Below are 10,938 nucleotides of genomic sequence, written 5' to 3' on the forward strand. Positions count from 1 at the left end.
CTATCTATCTATCTATCTATCTATCTATCTATCTATCTATCTATCTATCTATCTATCTATCAGACTGTCTACTTGTCTATCTAACCATCTACCTCATATGTATGTGTGTGTATGTGTATATGTATTTGTGTGTGTTTGTGTCTTTTTCCTTTTTCTTTGTTTTCTTTACTTATCAGTAGTATTGCTGGATCAAAGCATATATGCACAGTTTTATAAGCCTTTGGACCTAGTTCCAAATTATTCTCCAGAATGGTTGGACTAGTTCACTACTTTACCAGCAGTTCATTAATGTACCTTTTTTCCCCCTCATCCTCTCTAGCATTTGTCATTTCTGATATGTGTGAGATGGTACCTTATAGTTGTTTTAATTTGCATTTCTCCAATAAATAGTGATTGAAAGCATTTTTTCATATGACTACTGATGGCTTTGATTTCTTCTTCTGAAAACTTCCTGTTCACTTCCTTTGATGATTTATCAATTAGGGAATAACTCTTATTTTTTATAAATTTGACTCAGCTCCTTATATATTTGAGAAATGAAATCTTTATCAGAGAAACTTGCCCTCAAAATTTTTGGATATTACTTCATTGTCTATGGTACTTTTTAGCAAAATGTAGTTTCCCTGATTATCTTTTTCAACTAAGTCTATTTTTTTTATTGCTTTGTCTGAGATATCATTGCAACTCCTATTTTTTTAACTTCAGTTAAAGCATATTAGATTCTGCTCCAGCCCTTTATTTTAGCTCTCTCTTTTGTTTCAAGAGTATCTCTTGTAAACAGCATATTATTGGATTCTTGTTTCTAGTCCATTCTGCTATCCACTTATGTTTTATGGGTAAGCTCATCTCATTCACTGTCACAGCTTCCTTTCTCTTTTTAACCTGTCCCTCCTTAAAAGTTTGTTTTGCTTCTGACCACTGCCTCCCTTTATATACCTTCCCATTTATCAATCACCTCTCCCATATCTTTTATCCCCTTCCCCTATTAATTTCTCTGTTGGATAAGATAGATTTCTATACCCAAATGAGTACATATATGTATTCTTCCCTCTTTAAACCAATTCCAAAGTGAGTGAGGTTCAAGCATTGTCTGCCACCCCACCATTCCCTCCTTTACTGTAAAAACTTTTCTTTACATGGTTCTTTTATGTGAGAAAATTTTCCCCATCCTACCTCTCCCTTCCACCTAATCCCAGTGCATCTTTTTTTCTCACTCTATTTTTTTTTAGCTCATCCCAACATAATCAACCCACACCCATGTCCTCTATGTAGACTCTTTACTGCCCTAATAATAAAGTTCTTAGGAATGTAACCGTTTAACCTTCCTATATAGGAATGTAAACAGTTTAACTTTATTGAATCCCTTGTGTTTTCTTTTTCCTGTTTAACTTTTTGTGTTTCGCTTGAGTCTTCTATTTGAATGTCAAATTTCTGTTCAGCTCTGGTCTTTTCATCAGGAATGTATGCTTGGAAGTCTCCTATTCCATTAAATATCAATTTTCCCCCTTGAAGGATTATACTTAGTTTTGCTAGGTAGGTGATTCTTGGTTGTAATCTTACTTCCTTTGCCTTCCAGAATATCATATTCCAAGCCCTCTCATCATTTAATGTAGAAGTTGCTAAATCCTGTGTAATCCTGATTTTGACTCTATTTATATTTGAATTGTTTCTTTCCAGTGGCTTACAATATTTTCTCCTTTACCTGGGAACTCTGGAATTTGACTATAACATTCTTGGGAATTTTCATTTTGGGATCTCTTTCAGGAGGTGATTGGTGGGTATTTTCAATTTCTATTTTACCCTCTAGATCTAAGAGAGTGGGGCAATTTTTCTTTATAATTTTTTGAAATAAAATGTTTAGACTTTTTTTTTCTTTTTTTGATCATGGCTTTTTAGTAATGCAATGATTCTTAAATTATCTTTCCTCAATTTATTTTTCAGGTCAGTTGTTTTTCCCATGAGACATTTCTATTCTCTTCTAGTTTTGCATTCTTTTGCCTTTTTAAAAAAATATTTCTTGATGTCTCATGGAGTCATTAGCTTCCACTTGTCCAATTCTTATTTTAAGGAATTATTTTCTTCAGTGAGGTTTTGTATCTCTTTTTCCATTTGGCCAATTCTGATTTTTAAAGAGTTCTTTTCTTCAGTGAATTTTTATGTCTTTTTATCATTAGGCCAATTCTGTTTTTTAAAGTGTTACTTTCTTCAGTAGTTTTTGTATTTTTTACCAAGCTGTTAATTCTCTTTTCATAATTTTCTTGCACCATTTCTTTCTCATTTTTTTCATCTACCACTCATTTCTTTATTTATTTCTTCCAGGAATTCTTGTTGGGCTTACATCCAATTAGTATTTTTCTTTGATTCTTTGCTTGTAGCTGTTTTCACATTGTTTTATTCTCAGTCTATGTCTTGGTCTTCCCTGCCACTGTAATAGCTTTTTATATTTAAGTTTGTTTTTTTAGTTTGTTTGTTTGTTTTGTTTTGTTATTTGTTCCGCTTATTTTTTCCAGTCTATTTCTTGACTTTGACCTTTATGTTAAATGTGGGTTCTGCTCACTTGGGAGCGGGGAGACATTGTCCCAGGCTTCAGGATTTCTCATGCTGCTGTTTTCAGAGCTAGCTAAGGTGGTCTGCAAGTTTTCAGTGCTTCCAAAGTAGTGTGATCTAGGGAGATGTGTGGTCACTATTCTCTTGGTCTGCCCTCTGGTCTTTACCCAAGAGCTGCAAGTGTTGGGAATTCTCTGAGCCCTGGAACTATTACCAGGTTCCCTGCTCCCCTGTAGGAGCAAGTGCTAGTGCTTCTTTCTGCCTTAGAATTGTGACTAGGGCCCCTACTCCCTTGTGACTAGTTTCTTTGCCCTGAAACTGCAACCCAGAACTATGTATGGGCAAGGGTTGTAGTCAGGGTCAGATGCCAACAACAAGGAAAAGATAAATAAAAGTATAGTAGTGAATGAACAGGACTGGGTTATTGCAGGTTATTTAGGTTACATCATGTGGTAATGGGGCTGCATAATAGATAGAGCTTACATCCAATTAGTATTTTTCTTTGATTCTTTGCTTGTAGCCGTTTTCACATTGTTTTATTCTCAGTCTATGTCTTGGTCTTCTCTGCCACTGTAATAGCTTTTTATGGTCAAGTTCATTTTTGTTTATTTGTTTGTTTTGTTTTTGTCTTTTTTGTTGTTGTTTTTGTTTTTGTTTTATCTGCTCATTTTTCCAGTCTATTTCTTGACTTTGACCTTTATGCTAAAACCTGGGTTCTGTTCACTTGGAGGGTGAGAGACATTGTCAACAAGCCCTAGTGCCAACAAAGGTCCCCTATAATTTTTTGTCTCACCAGTTGTCTGACCCCGTTATCATCTCTGGACTGAGAGCTCCCAAAGCTGTTGTTGCTGCTGTTGTGGCTGCCTTCAAGGTCCACTATTGCTGTGGCTGTGGTGCTCTGGGCTGACTCTCACCCTGGTGTCACAGACCTCTCCTGATAACCCCTGAAGTTGTCTTAGGGTGGAAAAAATGTCTCACTATGACTTTGTTGACTCTATCCCTCCAAAATTTCATTTGAGGAGTTATTTTTAAAGTTGTTTGGATGGCAATGTGCAAAGAGTTAATTAAGTTAATGACTGTACCACCCTTTTGGCTCTGCCTTCCTCTTGTAATTTTTTAAAAGGACATTCTTATATTGAATTACTGGATTTCTCTAGTCTAGTTTTCTTGTAAGTCATTTGGTCACACGAATACTTTTCACTTTAAGTATCCCCATGGCAATAATTTGTAATGAATGAATGTGTCTTTATTGATGGTGGAGTGACTGTTAAGTATGATTTTGTTGGAATTTGGTCAAACCCCACATACTTTCTTCCCTTCCCTGCCTCATACCTGCAACACATATGTGTGTGCAGGCACACACAGAGTCAATTCACCATTATCCTTTATTCCATGTTACCAATAGCTCAGTGACACTGAAACTTAATGTGTGAGTTGCATACTTTCCACAGTGAGTACACATTTATACAATCCCCTAGTTTATATCTATGATAAAATTTTGTGTTACTTTAAACTAAACTAATACTTTTTATGAATAAAATAAGTTTAAAGGCATGGATCTCTGTGTGGGAATTCCCTCCATTTGAAACAGATTATACTCTATTGTTAATTTGTTGTCTTTCTTGTCTGAGACTGAGAGGCAAAATAATATGCCCAAGGTCACACAGATAATAGGTGTGTAAGGCGAGATTTGAAACCATGTGTTCCTGACATAAAGACTAGCTCTATCTGTTATGCAGCCTCATTTCTATGTGATATAACCTAAATAATATGCAATAACCCAGTCCTGTTCATTCACTACTATACTTTTATTTATCTTTAATTTATGACATAAAGACAGCATAAAAAATGAAAATAACTATAATTAAAATCAGAGAGATTTTTTAAAGGTGTACAATTTTGGTTCTTCTTCAAGAACAGTGCTTGAAGACTTTACAGAAGACTATAGGAAACACATAGGCTTGGCCAAACTAAAGTCTGTATTGTAAAAGTATGACATAAAATTTACATATAAGCATTTTTTCAGGGAAGACACCCATTTTCCTCTAATGATATATTTTTGACATAGGATCTGGTAAAAAAAAATGTTTTGTGTATTTGTCCTGGGAAGGAATACCTAGTATGTTGTTGTGAGAAGGGACTGAATCTTTCCAAAGAGATGTCACACGGATGAGTCTGCCTTCTCTCACAAGGTTAGATGTCACACTAAAGCATATTGGACATTTATTGAGTTTCTGAACAATTCACAACAGTAACATAAAATCAAGGAAAGGCTGAGGCCGTTACTGTTTTCCCCAATGGTATGAAGATGATAGACAATGCTGGTGCTCGTGTTGTAGCATTAGTGGATAATGAGATGTGTAAGGAGAAGAAGAATTATTCTGCTAAATGTGCCTGAAGGTAGTGTACGATGCAAAAGGATGTGAAAATCCGAGTGCTAAAGTAACTAGAAGGATATAAAGGAGAAACATGCTAGTTACTCTTTCTGCTAGTCTTCTCCAATCACTACTTCCTTTAGACAGAAAATTGAAACCAAGTATTTTTAAATGGCAATCATGCTTTCTATTCTCTATTTTGTTTTGTATTTATTTCATTGAACTTATTTTCTCCCTATAATTTAAGGTGATTTGAAGCTTTGCTATGATAAAATGTGATGTTAATTATCCCATACAAAGGTGAGTGATTGTTGGAATTGGCAAATATTTATTGAATTATAGTATGGGAAGAAAATAGAAATGGGTGCAGTTCTTCTCAAATTAAAAAAATATATTTCTATCTAAAAAGGAAAGGCCATTTGGTCAGCATTTTGAAGCTGAATTGAAGTGCTGTGACTTCTGTAATTTTCTACTGTAAAATATTTTCCCCTTGTATTCCTATCTTTGAGAAAATGATCACCACTATTCTTGGTTCTATTAAATTAAAGTAATATTGTGCTATAGGTATACTATAGTGATAAAAATCAAGAATCCCATGACATTCCTATCTATGCTACTTCCCTACCTTGTGACTCATATGGATATCATTATCTTAGTTTACTCAATGGACCTTTGGCAAGGCCATAGGTAGGACATTTCTCCCAAACCATCTTAAGATAACAGTTTTAAGAGTAGCCAGCGAATAATTAGAAATTACTTGGAGTTCCTGAGAGGCAGGTGGGAAATACTACATATTCATTTAATATCCATAATCACATGAGCATTTGACAATGTCTTTTTAGCTTCCTATTTAGCTTCTGTGTGATAGATTATTCCTTGAGAATTGATGGTTAACAGATCCCCTGTCTATGCTCTTATGCTAATGTTGTAACTAAAACAGCCATGGGCTTTGTCCCACAGTATGATAATGATGAAGGGGAATAGGTCAAACACCTTGAAGGTAGCAGGTAAGTTCTATTTGGCTCATTTTTAGTCTTTTCTATTTTTAGCTGCTTCCTACTTTCTCTGGTGTTTTATAGATCTGTTTCATGCTGCTTGACCATTTTCTGTGACCAGGATCATCAAACCTCCCATGAGGTCCTACCTCTTGCTTGTTGATTTGGTCATAGCCTGTGTGACTGAGTGTGTCTGGTTTGGCCTCTTGACAAGGATGAATTGTTTGTTTGTTCATTTGTTTCTAGTGCCCTAGGCATTCAGTATTTTTCCCTCACTGCCTTGGCAGTCACCAATTTTTTTTTTAGGTGCCTGACACTTTTATCCTCTTTGTCATTGCTATTGGCATTGTGATTTTCTCTTACATCTTGACATACAGATCTTTTCTCATCTGTCCATTGGCTGTTGGCATGCCCTTGGGTGGCATTCCTTAAAGATTCTACAATTCTGGCAACTTCTGAAATGGTCTATTCATAGCTCTCAGAAAACTTTCTTAGCCTGATTAGAACCTATTTGGAGAGTGTATTTCTTAGTGTTGGGAGTTTCTTAATTTCTAGAATTGTATCAGAATCTGAGCATCCCAGTAATTTTGAACAATGCCTAGAATGTGAAAAATATATACCTGATATATTCATATGTTTTATTAGTTGTTTAAGGTTCAATCTTAACTACTTATCTGAATATCATGATATTATTGATTATTCTAACCAAAAGCCTGTACAACTTTTGTACTAACCTTTTACGCAGAGTTTTATCCCTTCCTTAAATTTCCTTTATCTCTGTGGAATTTCTCACAAGGGCTTGACACATGCTAGTGATAGGGAGTTAGCAGTTTTGAGTTGAAATGCTTACTTAGAAAAGTAGAACAGTGTCCAAGCCGAGATTTGAAACAGAGTATAAACCAAAGGCCAGATCATATCAAGAACTGGAGCTTCTCAGGAATATCTGAGTCCACAACAATGGAAAGTTGAGGCTTAGGTGGATTTTTTAAGACAGGGAAATCTGTATGGGCATTAGAAGGCACAATATTGCAAAGGGTTTTTGGCAAAATGACTATCTGGTACACTTTCCAGCTTGAAGCTTCGCCCTTTTTTGGAGTGTAATGTATGTTTTCCATAAGTAACTTGATCTGATGATTGAGCAGAGTGATGGACTTGGCATTTCCCTTTCCTTGATCAGCCCTGCTTCTCTCACACCGTACATTGCTGCCTTGATTAACCATGCCAATCATACTATGAGAACACATAGTATTCTTTTAATCCATGGCATCACTTGCATTATACAGTATGAGATATGTGTGAGATCCTTTGGATTTATATACCATCAAAACAATGGTTTGAAAAATAAAAACAAAAATTAAACTAGTTAATCTACATGATATAAAATGTCATAAAAAGGCCATTTTTCCATTATGCAGATAGAAAGTCCAAGTCAGCAGGGAAAGTTAGAATTATTTTTTATTTCATATCAGGTCAATCTTCAGGCAGAATTGGAATCCAGGTATCTTGATTTCTGGCATACTAATTTATCCTTAGACCACACTGCCTTCAGAGTATTTGTTGTCCCTAAAATAGGATTGAATGAGTTGGCACCTCTCATGAAGGCAAATTGTTCCTTGAAAGGCCTATGCGTGGGGTTATTGCCATCCACTGGAGTGAGAATAGCACTAGGGTGGAAAGAAATGCTGAAGGTATTGGCAGGAGGAGGTATGTCATTTAATTAAGGGTTCTTTCCTATTTATTCATTCATTCAATGAACATTTATTAAGGGCCTTCCTGAGTATTAAGTAGGGAATTGGTCTTAATAACAAAAGACAAATAAATAATGAGGCATAGTAGAAAGGGCACTGGTTCTGTTCTCTCTTCCCCAACTCCCAGAGTTGCTAGTCCTATCTTTCTCTCCAGAAAATATCTTGAATTTACTTATTTTTTTTATAGCTAGCATTTTATTTAGCATTTACTATGTGTCAGGCACTGTTCCATATGCTTTATAAATATTATCTCATTTAATCCTCACAACAGCCCTGGGAGGTAGGTGCTATATTATTATCCCAATTTTTCAGTTGAGGAAACAGAGGCAAATAAAGGGTAAATGACTTGCTTAGAGTCACACAACTAGGGCCAGACTTAGATTTAGGTCTTCCTGACTCCAGGCCCAACATTTAATTCACTTGCCAGCTAACTAAATAACCCCTAATAAAAAATAAGCTCTTTGATGGTATGTATTATATTTAGTTTTTTATCTTTTTGTCCCCAGTGACTAGCACAATACTTTACACATATGTAGCACCTGGGGTACCTTATATATGAATCACAAGAAAATCTACCTCAGATTATATTTTTTTTGGTCAGCACCCATTCAAAACCAAAGCTTCTGAGCCCATGCTGAAGTGTTTGCTTTAACCAACTGGTTAAATTGGTTAAGCCAGTTAACTGTAATGGTTATGATAGACATATTAATTTAAAAAAGATGCTTACTAAAACAACATAGAAAGTACTGTCAAAAAAGATCAATATCCAAAGGTATACAGGGCACATGCTGTCCATAGGTTATCAAACCACTACTGGGTCAGAGAAGAAAGTCAAAGAACAGGGAAGTTACATGAAAGACATGGATAGAGAACACATGAAATGAGAGGGATCATTTGTGAAGATCTACATGATAGGAATGCATTTAGTCAGGGAACAGCATGAAAACCATATGGCAGGAGAATTCTAACCAAGATGCATGTATCACCAAGGGTAACTTAAACCTCCCGACTTCACATTTCCCCCACTGTACCATGTGTTATCTCTGTTTTCCACTGAGTATATTGTTTTGGCTATGCCTATCATCCTTGTGCTGGGCATTTTTTCTGCCTAGTGTCACACCGTCTCTTTTAGATGTTTTATCTCTGCTTTCCTTTGAGTCTCCTGTTGTTTTCTGGGCATTTCTGGGCACTGATCTGTTCTCTGCTACCACTTTGCTGAATTTTAGCTCTTCAGAACAACCTATTGGCTCTCTACTCCCAGTTAGTCATGATAATAAGACAGCATCTCTCTGAGGAGAAAAATATAAACTTCTTAAATCTGTAAGTACTGGGGCTATAGCCTACCATGTTTAGCAGAGGATAACTAGTAAAAGCCAGCTAGAGTGCACCAGGCTAAGATATAATCTCTTCTTTAAACCAAATGTGTCTGGTGTTGATTTGAAGTCAATGTTCCCAGACAAACTATCTCATGTATGGTTAGAAGATTCCTTGTAACTTCCACTTAAGCACTGAATAGGATCATATGTCTCCAAAGGCCCTTTATGGGACCGTGAACAAACCAAAACCAAAACAAAACAAATCTATATGAGCCATGTGGAGGTTGGGGCAAAGAAACTCATTTTAGGATCTTCTCTTATTGCCCTGAAAATGGAAATGAACAAGAATAGAAATTAAAAAAAAAGAAAGTAATCACATTACCCTCCATCTTTCTGTTCATATTTTTACCTTTAATTATGTGTCCTTCCACTTAATAAAGTCTGTGACTTTGGCTCTGTGTTTTGGCCAGTGAAAAACCTTACTATCTCTCTGCCCATGGTAAGCAGTTAAATCACATGAAGTCAATGAACATTTATTAACCACCTACTAAATTCCAAACACTATGCTAAATTTTGAGGACATAGAGAAAGACAGAATAGTTCCTGCTGTCATGAAGCTCATAGTGAAATGGTAAGGACAATGTGCAAACAACTATATATAAACAAGATTTACACAGGTTAAACTAGAGATAAGCTTAGATGGAAGACATTAAAGTAAACAAGAACTAGGAAAGGCTTCTTGCAGTAAGTAGGACTTTAGCTAAAACTTGAAGGAAGCTAGGGAAACCAGAAAGCAGAGATGAAGGTGGAGAGTGTTCTAGACATAGGGGAAGGTCGGTGAAAATGATAAGATTTGAGTGATGGAGCCTTTTATTTTAGGAACAGCAAAGGCCAGTGTCACTAGATTGAAGAGTTTGTAGGTATGGAGTGGGCACAGGGAGTAAGGTGTAAGAAGAATGGAAAGGTTGGAATGGGCCAGATAATGAAGGACTTTAAATGCCAAAGAATTTTATATTTGATTCTGGAGGTGATAAGGAGCCACTGGACTTCATTGAAAAGAAAGGTGAAATGGTAAGGTAGCTAGGTGACTGAGTGGGTAGAGTGCTGAGCCTAGAGTCAGGAAGACCTGAGTTCAAATCTGACCTCAGATATTAGCTATGTGTCCCTAGGCAAATCACTAAACCTCTGTTAGCCTTAATCCACTGGAGAAGGAAATGGCAAACCACTTCAGTATCTTTGCCAAGGAAACTATATGGACAGTGTGGTCCATGGGGTCATGAAGAGTTTGACACAACTAAGAACACAATATTTTAGGAAAAACAACTTGACAGCTAAGTGGAGGATGGACTGGAGTGGAAAGATACAAGGCAGGGAGACTAACAAGAAAACTAGGGTCTGCGCCAGAGCGGTAGCTGAAACAGAGGAGAGAAAAGAGGACATAGGAGAGACATTACAAAGTTAAGATCAACACAACTTGGCAAGAGATTGCATTTAGGGGGTGAGAGAGAATAAGTCAAGGATTAACCAGGGTTTCAAGCCTGCGTGACTTAGAAGATGATGACTCCCTTAACACTAATGGGAAAATTATGAAGAGGAGAGATCTTGAAGGGAAAGATAATGAGTTTACTTTTACACATGTTGAGTTGGAGGTATCCATAGGACATATAGTTTGAGATGTTTAATAGGAAATTGGAGATTCAAGGATGAAGGCAGGTGAAAGTTTAGGACTGGATAAATAGATTAATAATAATAATAATAATAATAATAATAATAATAATAATAGCTAACATTTGTATAGTACTTACTATGTGCCAGACACCTTACAGTTATTAACTCATTTGATCTCACAAGAACCCTGTGAGGTAGATGTTATTGTTATCCCCATTTACAGATGAGGAAAATGAGACAAAGGTTAAGTGACTTGCTCAGAGTCAAACAACTAGTGTCTGAGGTCATA

The sequence above is a fragment of the Vombatus ursinus genome, unplaced genomic scaffold, assembly GCF_900497805.2.
Source record: "Vombatus ursinus unplaced genomic scaffold, bare-nosed wombat genome assembly UNPS02014812.1, whole genome shotgun sequence".
NCBI lineage: Eukaryota > Metazoa > Chordata > Mammalia > Diprotodontia > Vombatidae > Vombatus > Vombatus ursinus.